The following is a 23245-nucleotide window of genomic DNA, read 5'->3' as shown; positions in this document are numbered from 1 at the left end:
AATACATGCATGGAAAGCATATTTCTTTGTTGATTTTTTTCATCTAATTAATATGTTCACTTGTGATTTTGGGGTACTAATCCTCCATTACCATTTTATTGGTGTTTATCTGATATTTTGTCCATTAGTGTGCTTATTTTATTAAATTTTTTGAATATATGTTTATAATTTTTTGTCATTTTGATAGCAAGGATTTTGCTTTGCTATGCAGGCTGGTCTTGAAAATACTTTTTAGCCCAAGTGGTGCAAAACTTACAGAGATCCTTCAGCTTCAGTCTTGTGAGTGCTGGAATCACAGGTTTATGCCATCATGCTCAGCCAGAGCAATTAGGCAAGAGGAAGGAATTAAAAATTACATGGCTAGGAAAGGAAGAAATTAAATGACTAGTATTTGCTGATGACATGATAAGCCTATGTAGAAGTCCTCAAAACTTCAGCAAAATATTCCTAGAATTAATTACCAAATTTGGCATGATGGCAGGATACAAGAAGCACTCAAAATATACAGCATTCCTGTCTACAAACAACAAACTCACTGAGAAGGAAATAAGTAAAACAACAGTTTTCACAAAAGCATCAAGAAAAATGAAATATTTAAGACACTATGAAAATAATTGAAAGAAATAGATACTGAAGAGTACAGTATTATAAAAATGGAGGTCCAATATGATATCAGAATTTCATAAGATTTCTTCTGTTCTTTTGTTTTTGTCTTTTTGAGACAGTATCACTATTTAGTTCAGGATGGCCTTGAACTCACTTTGTAGTCAAGGCTGGCCTCGAACTCACAGCACTCCACTTGCCTCTCCTCCCAAGTGCTGGAATTAAAAGCATGAGCCACCAGACCTGGTCCCCTTGTTCTTGAGTAGACAGGAAAAATATAGTGAAAATATCAACACTCCCAACAATGTTATACAGATTGGATGCAGTACAAATAAAAAAACCAGTAGGACACCTCATATAAGTAGACAAAGCAATCCTAAAATTCACATGTAACCAGAAAGAGTTCAGAATAGCAAAAGGAAAACTGATCAACAAACCAGGGATAATCACAAACCCCAATTTGATGTTGTGCTCTAAAACTACCATGATACAACAGCATGGTACCTGCAAAATAAATAAACGCATAGGTACATAATGCTCAGAAAACTGACTTGCCTCGTGCCAAATATTAAGCCTAGGCTCACATTTCTCAACGTGTACTAAAACTAAATTGAAATAAATCAAGAGTATAAATATCAAAACAGAAGCACTTAATCTTCTGAAAAATTAATAGGCAAAACTCTTGAGTACATAGGGTTGGAAAAGAATTTATTAAGAAAATCTTGATTATTACAAAAAAATCAATACCTGGATATTTTCAAATTTAAAAAAATATTATACAGCAAAAGAAGCCACAAACAGTGGGTAAAGAAACAACTGTTAGTGGGTAAACAATTTATCTGATATTCCTCAGACAAATGATTAGAATCTAGACTGCACAAAGAAATAAAAATAATGATTTCTCAAATTTAAAGATCTAATCCAAAAACAAGTATCTAAAACTAATAGACATTTCTCACATGAGAGTAGAAACAAGAGATATTGTCTCAGTTACTTTTTACTTGTCGCTGAGAAAAAGTACCTGAAGCCCAAAGCTGGAAAAGGAAAGGATTATTTCTTACAGTTTTTGGAGGTTTCAATCTGTACTCAGTTGGCTCCAAGGCAGGCGGGCATGACTGGGCTACAGTTCATGGCGGCTACCAACAGCAAACAGGAACCAGCAAAGAGCAAGACACACCTTCTTCCTGCCATTACATCACATCCTGGCTCCACCCCTATGTGGGTGGAGCACTGACACCATCAATCTAAGCATTAAGCAATGAACCATCACAAATGAACAATGAATGCAAACTCATGAGACCTGGGGGACACAGACGTAAACCATGACAGATATATATATGAAGAAATTCTTAACATCACTGGCTATACAAAAATTCTAAATAAAAATATCAATGAAATTCCATCTCATTCCAGAAAGAATGGTTATCATCAAGAAGTAAACCAATGACAAATGCTAACCAGGTTGTGAGACACAAGAATCTCTTCTCCATTGCTCATGGGATTATAATCTCATACAACCAGTATGGAAATTAGTATGGAGGTTCCTAACAAAAGTACAGGTTCCATTTGATCCACCTATGCCCTTTCTAGGTATCTTCCCAAATTTTGTAAAAACCTCATACCATAGTCATATAGCAGCATTATTTATAAAAACTAAATGTTGGAAAAGCCCATATGCCCATCAGAAAACAAAAGGATAAAGAAAATGATGTATTTGTACAGAATGGAGTACTACCTTGCCATAAAGCAGGAAAATTTTGAGTCATTTGCTAAAAAAGAAAAAAAAAAAAAGATACCATTGGAGACCTTAAGTAATTTAATAAGACTTACAAGTTTAAATATTACATTGTGTTTCTCCATAAGTATTGGAAATATGGAGGACCTATTCAAATGGAAGTGATATAAGGAAGGGGGAATTGTGAAGGTAAAAGGAAAAAAAAATAAGAGAATGAAAGGAAAAAATGGAAAACAATCATCCGTAAATGGTGTTATGGCTTATGTTTACATGTCCTCCCAAAGCCTCATGTGGTCATAGGTGGGTCTTTTCAGAGATGGATGAATCTAGAATGTATGATTGATTCATTGTGCAATGACAAAGTTAAGGCTGTTAGAATTCAGAGTGGCTGCAATTATCAAATCTGTCCCCGATTGGTTTGGCACTGCCCTAATCTTGGTAATGTGGAAACAACATAGGACAAAAGAAAAGACTTATCTTGCTCTCTTGTTGCCCTGCTACCTGCTGTCTGCCATGCACTTTTCTCCGTCAGAGCACCCTGCTATGAAGCAACTGGATTATGGACTGATATTTCTACAAACTCTGAGATAAATAAACCTTTCCTCTTTTAACTTTGGGTGTCATGCATTTTTTTTTTGAGTAATGAGAGAAAAAATGGAATTTGGTTACCAGAGAAGTGGGATCATTACTATGTATATACTTGACCATATGGTTTAGGAGCCTTTGGGAATGTCTTGCGGGAAGTATTTGGAATATTCAAGGATGCTAGATGAAAAATACAGCTAGGTATTACTTGATGGGAGATTTTGATAAGAGATTAGGAGATTATAAATCTCATAGAAATTCATTGAGTAGACCAGGTCCAGGAGGTTTCTAGATAGAAGAATCACACTGGTTATTGTCAAGGCAGTCTAATGTTGCAGCGCCATCATGGCTGTTGGTTAGATTTATTAACCAGATTTATGTTGAGAATCAACAGCAAAGAGTCTAGCAGAGTGATTAAAACCTTGTGAATTTGGCCAGAAAGGAAGATCCAGTAAAACTGTGTACTACAAAGATAGTGTAAAGGAGATCTTGATTGCTGAGAAAGAACAAAAGAATAAAAATTACCTTGAGGGAATCATAAGAATAAGCAGAACTCTCCTCTGCTCAGCCTTAAAATTACAAAATAAAAGACTTTGAATTGAGAAGAAAACCCCATAGCACCATGTTCCAGAATAATACTGGCCTAGAGAATTTGTTCATTGGACTAGGATTCAGAGTGCTCAGTGATTCAGGCAATTGCTCCCTACAGGCACAAGAAAAGAAAGCCCGGCTACTGATCCAGCTGCCAGCCAACTATAGCACTGTGCACATTGCACTGGTTAAGTACTTGTGAGGTTAGAAAGGCATCCACCCAGATTTCTGGAGAAAGCCTTGGAGAACAGGCAGCGTGTCTCTGAGGGTGCACTGTGTGAAAAAGTCAATGTGAAGTCAAAGACTCAGAAGTTTGGAAAAAAAGAGGAAAACAGATCATTTGAGGAAAACTGAAAAGAGAGATCAGAGCCTCACCCAGAGAGAACTCATGGGAAACTATAACCACAGGCAGTGTTTTAAAGGTGGAGACCCACAAATCCCTTGGATTTCACAGAGGTGCTGGAAGCGAAACCATGGTATTTAATATTTGCCCTGTTGGATTTTGGGCTTGCTTTTATAATATTGCTTTGTGTCCCCATTTTTAACTTTTGAAATGAAAATGTCTATCTTGTGCAACTGAATGTGTGAAGTGTTTAGCTTTCTTTTCAATAGTATAGGGTCTTGAAGCTAAGATATTGCCTTAACTCTCACAGATTTTATACTTGGACTTTTCAGCAGTGTGGAAACTGAGTGGACTTTTGCAACTCTTCAAAATGGACTAAATGCTTTCTTGCATAAAGAGATATGCATGAATCTTTGGGCATCCATGGGTGGAATGTTATGGCTTGTGTTTAGATGTCTCCTCAAAACATCATGTGCTCATAGGTGGGGCTTTTTCAGAGGTGTCTGAATCTAGAATGTGTGACTGATTCATGTTAAAATGATATGATTAGTGGTGCTAGAATTAATGGTGACTGTGATTACTAAATTAGTACACTGATTGGTTTGGCATTGCCCTAACCTTGGAAACAATATAAGGCACAGAAAAAGGCTTATCTTGCCCTCTTACTTCTTTGTTACCTTCTGCCTGCCATGAACTGTTCTTTGTTGCCAAGCCATCCTGACTTGCAGCAAATGAATTATGGGCTGAAAGCTCTAAAATTGTGAGCTAAACAAAACGTTCTCCTTTAACTATGGGTGTTGGGTGTTGCTATGGTTTTTGCATAGATGTCTCATACAGTTTTAGATGGGGCTTTTTTGGAGATAGCTGAATCTAGAGTGTGTGAATGATTCAAAGTGCAGTGTTAGGATTAAGGATGAGGGGATTAAAGGTGTGGGGTAGCTGGCATGCAGTATAATATAAAAGAAATAAAGAGATGTATTTCTCTCTCTCTCTCTCTCTCTCTCTCTCTCTCTCTCTCTCGCTTTCTCTTTCTCTCATAGCCTTGTATGTCTTCTCTTGCCATGAGCTGTCATCCCTCTGCCTTGTGCAATGCTATCCTGGAGCCAGTAGATTATAGATTGACATCTCTACACACTGTTAGATGAGCAATTCTTTCCTCCTTTAATTTTGAGGGTTGGGTATTTCATCTCAGCTATGAGAAAAGTAATTAAGATAGATGTTTTGTCTTAATAACAAGAGAAAAATAGCTAAGAAATGTGAAGTGGTAGAACCTTTGAAGAGTATGTAGTAGAATGGACAAAAACAAATAAATTAAGATATATTCTATGAAGACACAAATTCCTTAAGATGAATATGATCAAATATGTGACAAACATGTACTAATAAACTTATAAAAATTAAAAGAGTTATTACTGAATAGGATCATTCTTTTTTATTAACAAAGATTGTTGGCTTCATTTTCTTCTCTGGAATATCTTTGAGAAGGTTTTATAAATCTACTTTAGCAGTCATGAATTTCTTGATGTGTTCCTTGTAGGATATGTCAGTGTTGGAAGTTGTTATCCTTTAAGAACTGAAATACTTCACTTTGAGCACTTCTGATATTTAAAGTTGTTTTATAGAAGTATCTGTGATTCTAATGGGTTTAACGTGTATGTGAATTTGTTGCTTTTCCCTAATAACTTTTAAGATTTTGTCCTTGTGATGGGCTTCTGGAATTATAAGTGTAATACTGGGTAGAGAAATTCTCATTCAATCATATCTATTTGGTGTTGTATATGCCTCACTTATTTGCATGTTTATTTCATTTCCCATGTTTGGAAAATTTTTTGCTACTTATGTGTTGAACAATATTTTATGCCATTTGAGAGGTCTTCTGAGTTTTATTTCTTCTGATTACGGTTGGGTTAGTAGTTTTTGCATCATCTAGTGGGTGTTGGAACAATGTTTAAATTTCATATATCTTTTAGGAATTGATCATGGAAGGCATCATTGCTTTTTAGTTCTGAAATTTTGTATATGGATTGATCTGTACTGTTGCCATATATTTTGTATGATTTTTAATCTCCTAGATTTCTGATTGAAATTTGATGGTTCACTCAGCTATAAAGAAGGATCACATTGAGGCTTTTATGGGTAAATGAATGCGACTTGAGACCTTAATCATAAGTGAAATAAATCAAACTCACATATGTAAATGCCATATTTTTCCCTAGTGTAATAAACTGAAGGAGTAAATAAGATACAAAATATTTAGTAAGTATTGTGAAAGGGTAAGAAATTGCTCAAAGGGGAAAAAGTAACTCAGGAAAAAGGAGAAAAGCAATAAGGAAAAATAAAAAAAGATATAAATTTGTGTATAAACACTTAAGATAGCTAAGATAATTATGCTACTAATTCTATTAGTTCTTGGAACAAAACAGTTAACATTCATAGGATCACATCAATTTTGCATGTTTATAGATGGTAATCTGAGTTACTCTTTTTAAAGATAACTATGTGAAATAATGATCTTAGTTATGTTCCTACCACCTTTTTGAAAGCCTATATTGTAGTTGTTTTGGTCTCTTTGTTATTGTTATTTATTTTTCTCTTTGTTTTTTGTTGTTCTTATAATTTGTTTTACTTTGTTTTGTTTTTCCCTCTAATATAGAAAGGATAGATGTACATGTATAATCTTGTTTATGGCTAGATCTTCTCTTAAAGTGTTTACAAGAATTGATTTTATTATGTGAGATGATATGAGCAGCTACTTTGAAGAAAGAGACATTATGATAGCCGCTGCTGATTTCCTATTATCTTGTTATGAATTCCAGTAATGTTTTTATTCTTTATTTTCATTGGCTTTATTCTGTTTTGTATTATTTAATTCCAATATATGTGAAGACATGGACAGCTATTTTGAAGAGAACATATGACATTATGGTAGTCATTGTTGATCTTCCTATTGTCTGGTTTTGAAGGCCGATAATACTTTGATTCTTTTGTTTTGAATGGTTCCATAATATTTTGTTTTATTTGAAATTGTTTTGTATGAAGATATGTACAACTATTTTAAAGAAAGCAAGAGATACTATGCTAATCACTGTTTATTTTCTGTTGTTTTGTTTTGATATCCTCTGTTGATTGCATTGTTTTTTTTCTGATCTGCTTTGTTCTATCCTGTTTTGCTTTGTTCTCTTTAAAATAAAATTAAGAGGCTGGGGATTTAGCTAAGCGGCATAAGTGCCTGCTTTGCAAGCACTTGGTCATGAGTTCGATACCTGGTACCAAAATAAAATAAATTGTTTGAAATTTGTTTGTACACTGCAATTCTTTGCTGAATTTGTCATTCATGTTTTGTATATTTGTTTTGGCCATATAGCTTGCTACTAGAGAGTACCTGCATCTTTCTTTTTATTACTTCCATTATACGTTTACTTATTTATTCACTAATCCTGCATAGTAACACTTTGAGATGTTTCCTATCCTCCTCTATTGTGATTTCAAATAATTCAGATGTCTGACTTATACTATTGTGTGCCTTGTTTCCTTTGGACAATTTTCAGGGGAATCGGAGTTTTGATGAGGTACCTTGTTGCCTTTTCTTTCCACATTTGCATTGTTTTTACTCATCCGTTTGTTTGTATATATGTTTTGTATTGTGCTGAGGTTCAGGGATGATTACAATCTAAAGCCTTTGTTACTCATAGAGTGATCTCTTTGGTTGTTTTTTAGTGTGTACTTTGAGAATGGCTGACTATAATTCTTTGCTGCAGCAAAAATATTCTACCACATTGCTTAATTTGGGAAGGAAATATACAGTGTAGTTAGTTAAGCAACCAAATTCCTCGGAATGCACTACATTATTGTTAAGTCACAAAGGCAATCTGAATATTGGCTAACAGAGAAATAGTGACAGTTATGTGACTCTGTTAATGAGTGAAACAGCTATAGTATCTACCTGAGACAAATTAGATACTGACATACCGCAAGAATAAATTTTTACCACCCTGAATCCTAGAGAATACAATCACTTATAATCTAAACATTAAGGAAAAATAGATATTGTCTTACAGCTAATATATACTAAATGTAATATCCATATCTCTCCTGATGGTAGGAAAGAATTCAATAGTAAATTTACAGTTAACTATCAAATATTAACGAAGCTTTATGGTTATAGTATTAAAGATTCAAGGTTTGGGAATGTAGGGATGCAAAAGGAAACTTCTGAAAGTTTAATTTCAACATTATAATGAGGAGAGAGAAGTCGTACAAAGGATCTTATTGGGTAATAGTAGGGTGTCTATAGAATGGGTAAAAGTATGACAAAAACTGGCACAAAATTGAAGGTACAAAAAATGAGTGAGTAAAGAGAAAGAACATATACAAAGAGTAAAAACAAGAGAGAAGTAATTAAAGGAATAAAAAATTGAAAGGAAGGGCCAAGGATTTAGCTCAGTGGCTCAAGCACTTGCCAGGTAAGCATGAGGTTGTGAGTTCAATCCCTGGTACCAAATACAAAACAAAACAAAAATTGAAAGAAAGCAGAGGAAAAATATATAAATAAAGGGAGAAAAATATTAGAAACAAAGCTGAAGGATTTGAATGTTTTCTAAGTATCAGAAAACATGATGAAAACAGGAGTGAAGGAAAGAAAGGAAAAAAGAAAGCAAAACAAAACAAAGAAACTAAAATGTACACATAAATAAGCAAAGGAACACAAATGATTGAAAAGCAAAAGACAGACATTCTCTGTAGTTTCTTGCCTTTTGTTATCTTCTAGGGTTTAAAGTTTTGTGGCAGTGTCCATTTCAAGCCGTGACCCTACTCATGCTGGCAGAGAAAGCAGAGCCGAGATACATGCTGGGTATTCACCATGGCGCTTGCAGAGGGTCACAGTAGGATGCTGGCTCCAGGACTTTCAAACCCACAGAAATTCAATCTGAACCTGGCATCTGGTCATGGAGGTGGAGCATGAGTTGTTCAGCTTTGAGTAATACCTTCTGTTGGTGGGCAAGTTCATTTTCTTATAGAAGCATTTGGCAAAATTTTACTTCCATTAACAAACTTTGCATTAGGTGATGAACATGACAACAGTCACCCTCCCTGCATGAACATGACACTGAGTGCATTACACACTCTTGATGTGTGGTTGTGCTTTTCTCTAGTTCAGGTTGTGTCGACAGACAAACCTGAACACACTTGCTGAAAAGCTTTAATTTGTATATATTTTGCTACATACTGTAAAGTACTATTGAATGCAGCATGAATATAATGCAGAGCAAACATGGTGCTAAAGATAAAGTATAAAATGATAATCAAAGTAACAAAAAAGTACAGTCATAATGAAGGTGACCAGAATGTAAAGGACAGTAATGAAGATGTCAAGAATTCACAGTTGTAATGAAGGTAACAAGAATAAGAAAAGCAATAATAGGAATAAAAAAGGTTTTGAAGAAAATAACTATTGAATTGAAGAAGGAAATTGTAGAAAAGATGAGTATGGCATTTGTGTAACTGATCTGGTCTTGGAAGTACAAGATGACAGCCAACAATTTTAAAGACTAAAGATGTCATTAAAGGAGCTGATGTGGCAAAAGGAATAAGAATGTTAACCAAACATAGGACAGAAATGCTGGAATAGGTGGAAAAAACCTTTTAATGTGGTTGAATGAGAAGCATCTGATGAGTGTTAGCATCAATTAAACTATGATCTGTGGAAAGGCCAGGAAATTGCAAAGTGATTTACTTACAAAAACTGCTCTACAAGTGAAAAAAATGATGCATTTAAACCAACTAAATGGTGGTTTGCTAAATCCCACAAATAAAGTAGCATCCACAGTGTGATACAACATGGTGAAGATTCCAGTTCTAACAAGGCAGTTAAAGCCTACACGAAAGAATTCATGAAATTAATGAAGACAGAAGGATGTATCACTCAACAAGTGTTCAGCTTCAGGGATTTTATTAGACAAGATGCTAAACAGAACCTATGTCATACAAGAGGAAAAAGTACTGCTAGGGCACAAGCCCATGAAGGAGAGATTGACCCTTCTTGTTTGTCCAAACACATGTGCCAATCTGAACATTAAGCCACTATTGGTGCACTATTCCTATGCATTCAAGTAACAGAATGTGAACAAGGCCAGACTGTCTATCATGTAAGAGGCCAATGAAAATTTGGGTAACATGGAAATTAATTGTTCATGTAGTAGCTGCACAAAGGGTTCATACCCACCATCATCAAGAAATATCTTTCTGGCAACCAACTGTCTGAGTCATGCTTTCTTATGAGGAGCAATGCTCTGGCCCATGCTGCAGCCCAAATGAATGATATGGACACTAATTATGACTTCATATAGGTCAAGTTTTTCTCTTCTGGCATGACACCTTTTATTCAGGCCATGGACCAGTAAGTTTTGTGCATCTTCAAGATGCTACACTCAAGGGTGCTCTTCACCAGAATTTCTGGAACAAATATTTCAGTGCCCTCTAATGCATCAACATCATTGACAAAGCCTGGATCATGCACAGGAACTTTAACTCAGCATGCAGAAAACTGGCCAGAATGTGTCACTGAATGTGTTGAAGAGCCTGATGCACAGATACTGGAGGAGAGTATATTCAAGGACAAGAGTGAGGATCTTGACATTGATGGTGGAAATGTATAGGAGCTTGTTGAGGACCATCAGGAAGAGTTGATAATTGAAGAACTTGCTGAACTTCAGAGTGAGGCAGAAGACATTTGTTGAAGAGCATTTCCTTGAGGAAGGTGAAGTTCATAGTTATCTGATAAAATTCATATGGAAAAATGGAATGAGAACAACAATTTCTCTGAGAAGTACCACCACAGTCTACATGGGAAGAACAAAAGTTTTGAATCTGAAGAATGATAATGCCATTTTTCATTTTTCTAGAGAGTTATTCAGCACATAAAAAAGTGATGTTAGACAGGTCTTATTTTGTGAAAATTGACCTTGCAGCAAAGAGATAAAGGAGACAGATAACCCCTGAAGGAGATCTCCCTAATGTCCTTAAGGAGGAGAACTCCTTCCAAACAATAACCTCCTCATCCACCTTCTTGTCCCCGACAACAGAAGTTGCCTCAAGAAATGTTAGTTTTCTCTCTTCATACCACTGTATTGTACTATAATTTGTTTGATTTTTTTGTGTGCTTTAAAATAACATATGGCTCAGAATGGACTAACTTTATTTATGTTGAACCTTATTGGGAAATTTAAGTTTGCAACCAATTTTGTTTGCAATGAGAATTAATGAATGAATTGAGTTGGTGAACTTGTCTACCACATGAATAACAAGTCCTTGAGCAGGACTTCTTGATCATGAATATCTCCCAATTGTCCATCAGCCAGTTGCCTTCAGAGTTTAACCCTGGGGACCCTGAGATAAAGCCACCGTGCAGCTGTACTGATCCCCAAGTCCCTCCATAGAATGATATCTGACTAAGAATCTCTCTAGGGGATATGACAGATACTTAAACTGAAGCAGTTCACTAACTGATATAGCACACAGGGTTCAATGCTCTGTTTCCCTTATGTACTTCTGCCTAACATTTCCATGTTCACTGTGTCCCTATATATTCCCTCTTTCTTTCTCACAAGCTTCAAGCTAGGATATGGAGAGAAAGCTCATAATACCTCTTCTTTTATCTGCATTGTGGTGTATCACTTCAGTTGCTCTGTAAGCTCCAATTTTCCTGTCAGATCCTTCCTATGTCCCTGGAATCCACTGCCCTCCTTCTTTTCTTCTCAAATTGTTATTACCATTGTCTGGATTCCAACTCTTGGAGAGATTTATTTGTTGCTGCATACGTCCCCACCATCTTCCCAAAAGTCCTTCTGTGTGTATTAATTAAATGGATGAACAATGTTTATTAAGTACCAACTCTGAGTCAAACATTATGCTAAGTATTTGAACTATATAGATATTTATTTTAGATTTCTAACAAGTTTATTGAGATATAATCTATATGTTATATAATAATTCAACTGTTTAAAGTAAAATTCCAATGTGTCTCCATATAACATGGGGTAATGGATCCATCAGTACCATCAATTTTATATCATTTTTATCATGCCAGAATTAAATCCCCACACTCCTGTTCACAATTCCCATCTTACTCCCCAAGTACCACTTGCCAGCACTTGCAGATTTACCTTCTGGTTCTTAAATTTCTTTGTTCTGCAATTTTCAAACGTATGGAAGTGAACTTTGTGAGTGATCTTTTAAATTAACTTAGTGTTTTAACATTCAACAATACTGTAGCTACTGTAGCATGAGTCAGAATTGTATTCCTTTACATTTCTGCAAAATGTTGCAATTTTATTATATAGGAAAAAATGCAAAGCAAAATTTTATAGCATAATAACAGGAGAACAACAATAGATAATATATTAGGTATTATTATCTTTAAAACAGAGTACAAGATATGGCATAAAAATTCTGCTAATCATATTAGCTCAAATGTTTTGTTTCAATAAACTAAAAGAAATTAGCTGTATGACTGTCTTGTATTTTATTCTGTTTTTCTCTTCTTTCCTTTCCTCTCTATCCCATCCTAATTCCTTTTTCCTTTTGAAAAATTTCTTCCCATTTCAAAATATCTATTGTACATTTTGGATCTTATTTACTCTTTCAGTTTCACATGTGAATTTGATTTATTTCACTTAGGAATATGATATCCATTTGTATTTATGTACCTATAAAAGTCTCAAGCTTAATCCCCGGTACCGATAAAAAAGGAAAAAGACAACAACAACAAAAAAAGTCTCAAGCTTATCCTAATTTATGATTAAGTAGAATTCCATTTTATAAAAACACCAAATTTTATCCATTCCTTGGTTGATGGACATTTTGTTTCCAACATTTAGACATTACAAATTGTAGTGCTATAAATATAGTTGTTCATATATTGCCGTGGTATGTTTTTAATTGCTCTGGGAAGATATCCAGAGGGGAATATCTGGGTTGAACTGGACCTCTAAATCTGTTTTTTTTTTGAAGAAACTTCACATTGATTTCCACTGTGCTTATAAAAGCTTACACTCCCAGAAACAGTAGAGAAATGTTCTTTTTTCCCACAGCTCTTCCAGAAATTGCTACTGATTCATTTCTTGATGATAGCAGTTCTTTCTTGAGCAAGATGAACTTCAGTGTTGTTTTAATTTGCACATCTTGAGTGACCAATTACATTGAAAATTTGTCATATATTTGTTTGCTATTTGCTTTTCTTCATCTGAGAAGTGTGCTTTGATCTCAGATGCCCAGTTTTGGATTGAGTCCTTGAATTTAGAGGTCTGAATTTTTCAATTCTTTATATGTTCTAGATAAAAGTCCTTTGACTGGTGGACAGCTGGCTATAATTTTTCCCACTTCATTGATTTTTTTTTTTTTGCTCAGTTGGTGATATTTTTTTTTCTGTTCAAAAATTTTTAATAAGGTGAGATCTCAGTTTTTGATTCTGTGAAGTATATCCTGGGCTATCTGGGTTTTGTCCATGAACTGTCTTCCTACATCTATGTGTTGAAGATTTCTACCTATATTGTCTTCCAGTAGATTTAGTGCCTCTGTTTTAATATTTAGGTCTCTTATCCATTTTGATTGTTTAATGCATGACGACAGACATGGGTCTAGTTCTAGTCTTTAGGTTATAGAAAGCCAATTTTTTCAGCACTATTTATTAAAATGGTTATCTTTCTTCCAGTGAACTTGTTTGGCCCCTTTGTAATGATGTTGACTGAGTGTAATTGTAGTTGTGCCTGAATCTTCTATTTTGTTTCACTGATCTTCTGGTCTGTTTTTGCCTATATCATCTTGATTTTATCACAGTAGCTTTGTAGGATAATTTCAAGTTAGGTATTGTGATGTCCCATGACTTGCCTTGGTTGCGAATAATTTCTTTTGATATTCTAGGTCTCTTCTGGTTCCGGATAAACTTTAGGAAAGTTTTCGCTAGTTCTGTGAGGTATACTAATATTATTTTGATCAGTACTGCATTAAATCTGCATAAAAATTTTTGGAGGAGAGCCTTTTTCCCTTTCTTGGTGTTTCCTCTCATGAGCAAGGGATATCTTCCTATTTTCTGATATCCTCATTGACCTTTGTTTTTTTTAGAAATTAATTTTCAGAATACAGAACTTGTACTTCCTTTGTCAGACTGATTCCTAAGTATTTCATGTTCTTTGGATACTACTGTGAAGGGTATGGTTTCCCTAATTTCTCTCTCAGTGAAGTTGTTGTTTGTGGACAGGAATATTATTGATTTTTGAGTGTGGACTTTGTGTCGAGCTACATTACTGAATTTGGTTATTAAATTTGTAGTTTTAGTGGAGTTTTTTTGGTCTTCTATGTAGAATATCATGTCTTCTGCGAATAATGATAATTTAACTTCTTCCTTCTTATCCTTATTATTTTTATTTTTTGTCTTGTCTAACTGTGCATGTAATTTTTCCAAAGCATATTAAATAGGAATGCTGATAGTGGGATTTCATTGTCTTGTTCCTTATTTTAGAGTTTAAGCTTTCAGGTTTTGACCATTTAGTATGACACTAACTGTTTGTTTGTAATAAATGGCTTTTATTAAATATAGAAACAAACCATTTATTCAAATTTTTATAGAGTTTTATTATGAAGGCATGTTGGACTTTGTCAAATGCTTTTTGTGCATATATTAAAATGATCATGTGTTTCTTTCATTTGCTCTGTTAATATGGTGTATGAATTTATTGCATGCAATCCTGCGTACCTGGAGCAAATCCTACTTGTTCATTGTGTATCATATTCTTGATGGTTAGATTCATTCTGTTTGCCAGTATCTTATTGAGAATTTTTGCATCTATGTTTATTATGGAAATTAGCCTGTAGTTTATAGAGTCATTTATGAAGAAGAGGTTTTACGACCATGGATTTGAAACAGAAAATGTACAAATAATTCTATTGTGAATTCTAAAACAAAATTAAAAAATAGTACACAGAAAAAAATCTCAAGGAGAAGTGAAGAAAGGAAATCATTCTTGAATAGAAGTGGATGTTTACCAAACAAAGAGGGATATTTCCTTCACAGAGATATAATGATGTAGAAAAACAAATTTCATATGTAGAGGACTGTGTATGGTATGTAGTAGTGACAAATGACACTAGAACATCCAAAATCTCAATTTGTCAGTTCATGGATTCTTAGCTAAACTCTACATTTTTTATTAAGTTCATACACCCAACATGAAATAAAATCTTGTGAATCAGAACTGTGGTTCTGGAGAAGAGAAAATTTAATGTGCTTGCTAGGTAAGCATGTGGAAATCTCCAGGTTTTATCCCAAGCTCCTCAAAAGCAAAAGCAAAAAAGAAAAAAAAGAGTCGCATACAAACAAATATATTGATTCTCACCTTCACTACCACTAAGAATGACTATCATCAAGAATACAAATAATAATAAAATAATAAATACCTGTGAGGATGTATGGGTGTTACAAGTTCTTATACACTCTTGGTATAAATATAAATTAGTACACCATCCAACTGATTTTTTCCAATGGAAACCATTCTGTAGAAATACTTGCATATCCTTGTTTACTGAAGTTCAGTTTATGATACCTACATTAAGGAACCAACCTAGGTATGCATTAACAGATGAATGGATAAAGAAAATGTAATATACACAATACATGCACAAAGAAATATTATTCAGCTATATAAAGAACAAAATTATGTCAAGAGTAGGAAAATAAATGAAATTAGGATTTTTAATTGCTAAAGTCAACTAAGACAGACTCAGAAAGACAATTATCACATTCTTTCTCTCATATGTGGAATCTAGAAAAATTAACAATCTAAAATTAGAGGGGAGATTATTAGAGAAGATAAAGGATTTCAGAAGGAATGATGAGGACAGGGTAAAAGAAAAATTGGAGGATGTACATGATCAAAATATGTTGTAAGAATGTATAAAAACGTCATGGTGAAATCAATTTTTATGTAATTAATATGAACCAATAAAAAAGGGGAAATGAACTTCATTTTTCATAGAAGCTGTAAAAAATCTCTGTTGATTGCTAAGTCATCAGCTACACCATTATATTGTCTCAAATTGTTCTTTAGTTATTTATTGAATGAAATACTCTGGTGAATTCTCCATTTTTACCTGACCTTTACATAGTTGATGGGTTTATTAAGTACCAATTTAAGAAAAATTTCTGCTTTATTTATTTATGGCAGGCATTCTTGTTTATTTTTATAAAACAAAACCAATGGAAAGTAATTTTTTTCAAGCTGCATTCTCTTCATGTTATCTGCATTTCCAAGAAGTTCACTAGATAAATCAATACACCACTTTCCTTAAACTTGAGTATCATCAGTATGATACTATATGCAAAATATTTGTTCATTTGCCTAATGATGTTGAATTATATATGAGTAACATTCAAATACATGAGGAAGAAGCAAGTTGCTCCTGGGAACTTTTCTGAAATACCTGGGGCTTTTCTTAGCTTGTTTTATGATTAGGGCCACAAGGTAAATTGCGTTATAAGTTCAATTTGTGTTGTTCTTGAAATACCGAATGCTACTGCTAATAGAAATATTATCATTGTGATATTGAGAGACAAAAGAATAATTGCTGAAGGTTGTTTCTCTTTTTAGGGTAACTAAGAATAGAACCCCAGGTCTTGTGTATGCTGGGCAAGCAGTCTATCACTGAAGTATACTTCTCACTTGTCCTATCTTTCAGGGAAATGGATTACATGAAACACTTTATACTGCCAGAGAAAATTAATTATAGATTCAAGAACAATAAATTTGTGATACATTTTCATTTCTCTCTTTCAGATGAGTCTAAGTAATTAATTTAAAATCACACAGTCAACTAGTAGTGATTGTAGCACTTGTCTAGATTCATTGAAGCAGTAATTTATAAGAATTGTAAAAAAACCAGTAGCCCAGATCATACAAATATATATTTACTGGAACTCCAGAAAATAATCAATTTGCTTGATGCACGACACCTTAGTCAGGTTTTCAGACAGAAAAGATAACTTTTCTGTGGAATGCAGTTTTGAAGATAAATGTTGCTTAAGGCAACCAGTGCTATTACTAAGATAACAAAATCAATTTTCTCATGACATTTATTCACAGACAAGAGAAGTAATGCTCCTCATGCATACCATCAAATACTACACACAAGAAAGTTTTATGCAATTGATGAAAATCATAGCAATACAAAACATAAGCATGCTTAATTGGATGAATATCAGGTAGACAAAATGTTTGTATAAATCCAAACATTGATAAAGGTCACCGGAGGTGATCCACATAATTACAACTTGAAAATGAGATTCCTGATTACCTCAAGTTGGGAATTAGGTTGTGTGATCTGTATGACAGATGTGACAGGTATTGCAGAAAAGTACCAATAAAAAGACACAAGGCTGTATAACAATGTTGCTGAAAGCAAAAAATAAACTTCAAGATTTATTATAATTTTAAATTATAGTTTACAAAAATATTTTTATTTTTTAGAGATTTCAAAATAGGAGAAATAACTTTTCTCTTACATGAGCAGAAGTTATGAGTAGACCTAAGATATAATAATTATATTTACAATACCTAAGCCTAATAGAAGCATTCTTCATGCATTCTTACTGTTGTTATTATTATATAAAACTTATTTTGCTCTTCTAATTACTAGTAAATAAAAACTACAATCAATTTTCTTTTCAATTTTCAATTACCTTCTAGTATCCCTCTTCTTGGGGACCATCTATCATTTTCCCAGTGACCAGTAAAATGATTTATACCACAAGTGAAGAGAATTTAATGAAATAAGTGAAAACATATTAGGGTTGTATCTTAAAAACTTAAAAAGAGATTTTTTTCATAAATTTAAGGAGAACAACGAGTATTCACTCTCAGTCATAATTGGACAATAGTCCAAAGGATAATTTATTTTCAAAGTTCTAGAATGTCATTAGGAAAATCTTTCTCTCAAAAACTAAGCTTCAACATTTTTTGCTGGGCCTAGATAAGAAAAAATCAAGTTGAGAGTTAGAGAAGGAAAGGATGACATAGAGAAACATTTGAGATATATCTTTTCTTATAAGGTAGAATACAGGCTGATTATATTTCAAAGAAATTTCTTCTCCCATTATATCTCAGGACTCTATTTTAGGAAAAAATCCATGTGTCATAAGATTTAAACTAGAAGATAAGATATATCAAAGAGAAAATCAGAGAAAGAACCTTTAAATTTCTGCATTAATTTTCTGTTGCTGAGTAACAAATGACCAAATTCAAAGTGGCTTAAACAGCATGAATTTATTATCTCACAATTCTGTACATCAGAAGACTAGGTGGGCTTATTAGATTTTTTTTCACTCCAGTTTTCACAAAGCTTATATCAAGACATAAGCTAGTCTGTATTCTGATCTGAAGGCTCTAGGGTAAAATTTTATTTTGTATTCATTTTGGCTGTTGGTGGGATTCAAGTTCATGTAACTACAGGCTAAGGTCAGTATTTTCTTGCTGGGTGCTGACTTGGAGCTGTCTTTATCTTTTAGAGACCATCCATATTCCCTGACTCACAACCCTTTTCTTTGTCAACCTTAGCACTGATAAATTAAACCCTTCCAAGCTTCAAAGCACTTTGATTTGTCCTTTTGATTCATCCGTTCCTTTAAAGGTTGAGAAAGTTCTCTATTTTTATTTAAAAATCAAAACAGAAAATAAAGGATAAAAATGATACAGAATTTCAAAAAAACAGCAGGAAATTAATACTGGTTAATATACTGTGTGTTGTTATCCTAGAAGTAGTTGTTCAGATTACAAAATCTAGGCACAAAAGTAATCAGTCATTGTTTCTTATTGGATTATATTATATGTGATAATATAAACAAAAACTTTTATAGACAAGGAGGTTATACAGAAACCATTTCATTTTTTATTTTCTGTTATTGATTCTAAATACCCTGTAATACTGTCATTCTCTTGAATGGTTTTACATTCTCTTGATATGTTTGATGCTACAGTATACGAAGTTATACTCAAAGATTTCAAGGAAAGAGACACTATGGTAACTACTTTTATGTCGGGATTATCTTGTGGTGAAACACTATTTTGCTTAAATGGCTCTGTTTTGACCTGCGCTGTTTTGTTGATATGTCCTCTTTTATCTCAATCTCCTTTTTTATTATTTACTTTTTTATTTTTATCCTTTTAATTAAGGGAAAAATAAATAAAAAATAGCAGGATATATTATAGTAACCCACTTTGATTTCCTATTAACTTGATTTGAAACCCTGTATTGCTCTCACCATCTTGTTTTGACTGATTTTCTCTATTCTGTTTTGCTTGATAGTACCAAGTTGGAAAGTATAGGCAACAACTGTGAAGACAATAAGATTCATTATGACACCCATTCTGGTTGACTATTATCTTCTTATGAAGACCTGAAATGTCTCCAAAGTTTTGATTTTATTGGTTTTGTTCTTTACTGTTTTGTTCAATTTTATTATGACTGATGATATAGGCAATTCTTTTTAAGATAGCAAGAGGCACTATGGTAACCATTGTTGATCACCTTGTATTTTGTTTTTACATTATGTACTATGTCCATCGTTTTGATTTGACTGATTCTGTTCTGTTATGTCACATTTGGATTTACTCTCTTCAAAAAAAGTAATAAGAACTGTGGGTATAATAAAACCCAAAATGTGTGATTGTCATTGTCATTGTACAAAACAGAGGAAAAGAAAGTGCTCTAAAGGACATAACTGCGTGTATATTTAAGTGTATAAGATAGATATCCATATTACTGAGCTTTGTTGGATCATTGAACAGAACTGTTTGCAGTCTCACTGTGTGAATGTCCACTTTATATGCTTTAATTTTATAGCTTGAACAACTATTTCTAAGATGACAATACGTAATCTATTAACTAGTGATTTCCTACCTTTCTTTCTGTATAACGTGTACCCTTTTTCTGCTTTTTTTTTCTTTTTCTCCTTAAATAAAATTTTTAAAAAAAGTAATGTCACTCAATGACAGTACAAACTATTCTTTTTGATGAGCTAACAGAGGTTGATATTATACTTATCTATCTTGCATACAAATACATGTGTACCTCTATATGTGTTTACCAACATACATATAATCTTTTCCTTTTCCTTTCCCCTATCCCAGTTATTTTATCCTTTTTACCATGTTCTTTCCCTTTCATTACTACAATATTTGACCAGAGATTCAGCTGAGCAGCATAAGTGCCTGTCTGGCAAGTGTGAGGTCATGAGTTCAGTCCTCAGTACCAAAAAAAAAAAAAAAAAAAATCTCTATTATTAAAGTCTCTATTGATTATACTAACCAGGGCCACCCAGATAAACCAGATTAATCTTCCTATTTTAAGGTCCATTCTCCTAACTATATATAACTTACTTTTTTACACACAAAATTATATATTCATAGGTTCTAAGACTAGGCTGCAAACATCTTTGAAGATGGTATGTGTTCTACCAAAATAGCCTACTCAAGATCAAACAGCTAGTAAATTACCAAGTAGTTTGTTAAAATCTATGACTCTTCCCTTTCAGTACATTGCTTTTTGTGTAATACGTTGTTGCCCTGTAAGTCGGTTTCTTTCCAGGTTAGTTATAAAAAGAACACTTTTATGATCTAAAAGTCCCCTACAGGCACATGTGTTAGAAACTTGGTCTCAGGGTGGTAGTACTGTATTGGGAAAACTTGGGACCTTCAAAAGATATGGCCTAGTGACAGAACCTCTGATAATCCAGGAAGTGACCTTGAAGATATTTATGTGACACTGGCCCATTTTTTTCTTGATTTTGCTTTCTGACTGATGATAATAAATGGTTTTGCTGTGCTCCCGTAATGATAAGTTGTCATTGTACGTAGGTCGGGAAAAACAGGCCCAATTGATCATAGACTGCAATTTCCAGATCTCTGAGCCAAAATGAAGTTTATAAACTGTTTCAATTATTTTATCATCCATCCACTCATGACACATGATGATTTTGTACATTGAAAGCCAAAAACCCAAAATACTTCGAATCAACTCAGTCCAATTTGTAATGCTACCTTGTGATAACTATATTTTTTATTTTAAAGAGATACAAATTTAAGAACTAGAAATGTAGCTCTGTAGTAGAACAATTTTCTAAATTGAGCAAGGACCTGAGCTTACTCCCCAACAAAATAAAAAACAAATAGAAATATAAAATTTCAATCATACATGAGGGAAGACAGATGAGCAGCCACTGAATGAAAAATCATCCATTTCTGAGCATAAATCAGCAGTGCATATGAGATTCTTTATCATCTATATTGCTGAAAATATTCTTTCAGTGTCCTTTAAAGAGTTTGTTCTTTGTTACTCTATCTTAAAATTCTCTATCAGTGACAAATTCAGATCATGGCAACCTTCTATTTTGTGTTTTATTTTACCATTCTTTTTTGTTTTCTGTTTTATTCCCTTGTTTCTTGGTGGTACTTTACATCTAGAGCCTAGTGTATCACACATACTAAGTTAATACTCTACTACTAAACTACATGTTTATCTTAGATTCTTTATTTTTATTATGCATTTTGGCAATAAATTTTAAAAAGCTATGAATGCATAGGAAATCTGTTATAAATACATATTTAGCATCAGTATAACTCTTTGGTAACTTTTTATTAATTATTTTTTGTACATTTTACATATACATAATAATCACATTCATTATAAAACTTGTTATAAAATGTCTTCTGATTTTTAAATATAAGGCATTATCAGAACAAATAGATATTTAGTATGTATGTGATAAAAATTAAGAACACAGGTCTTCACTCAGTGTTGTCTTCACAAATTTTATAAGAGCTATATCTAACTGACCCTCAGGAATAACAAATATTAGTGGACACGCTTATCCTAATAATATACTGCTATGTTTAACATGATATTCTTGTTTTCATTTTTGAATCAGTGAAGCCAGAAAAACATATTGTTTTACAGAAAGTTACTAATTTTAGTGCTAATTAAAAATTAAGTTATTTCACCTAGAACATGGACACTATTCCTCTGTTTACCAATTTTCTTATAATTACTTCTCATTTTGCAGATGTAACTTAAGTATTACTTCCCCTAGGAAGTCTCTTGATAATCACCTACCCTCCAATATGCAAGAACCTTCTGTTGCCAGACTTGTACTGTTTTCCTTTGAAACATTAATTATAATTTTTTATTATTATTAATGTTATTATAATTTTCATAATGCCACTATAGTTATAACAGTATATGACTTGTGTATTTTCCTTGTATCTGTAACTTCAGAGGTAATTTGCAATCTTAGTGTCATGGCAAAAGCTGACTCTCAAGCAGAAAATTAACTGCAGGATTCTCAGATATAAGATAGCATTCACTGAAAATGAGAAAAAATGCTAAATCAGGTTATATGGCATTAATATTAACTATAGCTTTTTAAAAGAAATGTTTTTGCTTCATGTCAACTGATGATCAAATAGAAGTTCAGTAGCAATAATTTAAAAAATATCATTCCTAAAGTCAAATTTCAAAAGACAGTCGGATGATAGCACTAACTTTGGGGAAACCTTATCTGAAAATAATTACCTAATATATCACGGTGGCAAAAATATAAGTATGTGTATTTATTTGATATTTACTGACTTCTTAGTAACTGGCAAGTAAAACACAGTGTAGTGTAATAAAAATGACACATGATTAATGTTTTTCATTAATTTATAGAAAAGTAGAAAAGTATGTAAAAAGTATACAGAATTATAATGTGAATATAACATTGAGACTTTACAAAATTCTAAGACAACTATTAAAAAGTTATTGGAATTATTCAAGTATAGTTTTTAATCCCAACATGAATACTATTTGTGGGGAAAAGCACTCCAGAAATCATTAAAAGGCATTTCCCAGAAGGAAACAAAAGTTTTAATTGACAATATAGAAAGACAGAGCATGTATTTAAAATATATTTAGTATAAGAAAGTCATGAAAAATGGTGATGCTATTGGCCACGTAATTTGAGAAAGTAAATTAGAAAGTATGATGTAAATGCATTTTGCTGAGGTTGTTTCTTCTATCATCTGAGTGTCCTAAATATTGTACCTATTAAGAATATATTAGATACTTTCTTGAAAGACATTTTACATATTTTGAATGTGTGGATGAAATTAAACACGATGTTGCAGAATTTACACTTATTATTTACAGTATTTTTATTGACACACTACTAGCTCTAAACTGAGTGACATGCTAGAAATTATCTAACCATTTTCCAAAATAATTTCTAAATAATCTTGACTAATCTACATTACCCTTTCTTGATGTCATGGGAAAGTGTCAGTTTTGGAGTAAGATTATACTGATGT

Source organism: Cavia porcellus, unplaced genomic scaffold (assembly GCF_034190915.1).
Source record: "Cavia porcellus strain 051 isolate PalLab524CR breed Dunkin Hartley unplaced genomic scaffold, mCavPor4.1 scaffold_3, whole genome shotgun sequence".
In the NCBI taxonomy this organism is placed as follows: Eukaryota; Metazoa; Chordata; class Mammalia; order Rodentia; family Caviidae; genus Cavia; species Cavia porcellus.
The sequence above is the reverse complement of the archived record's forward strand: the minus strand, read 5'-3'. Positions refer to the sequence as shown.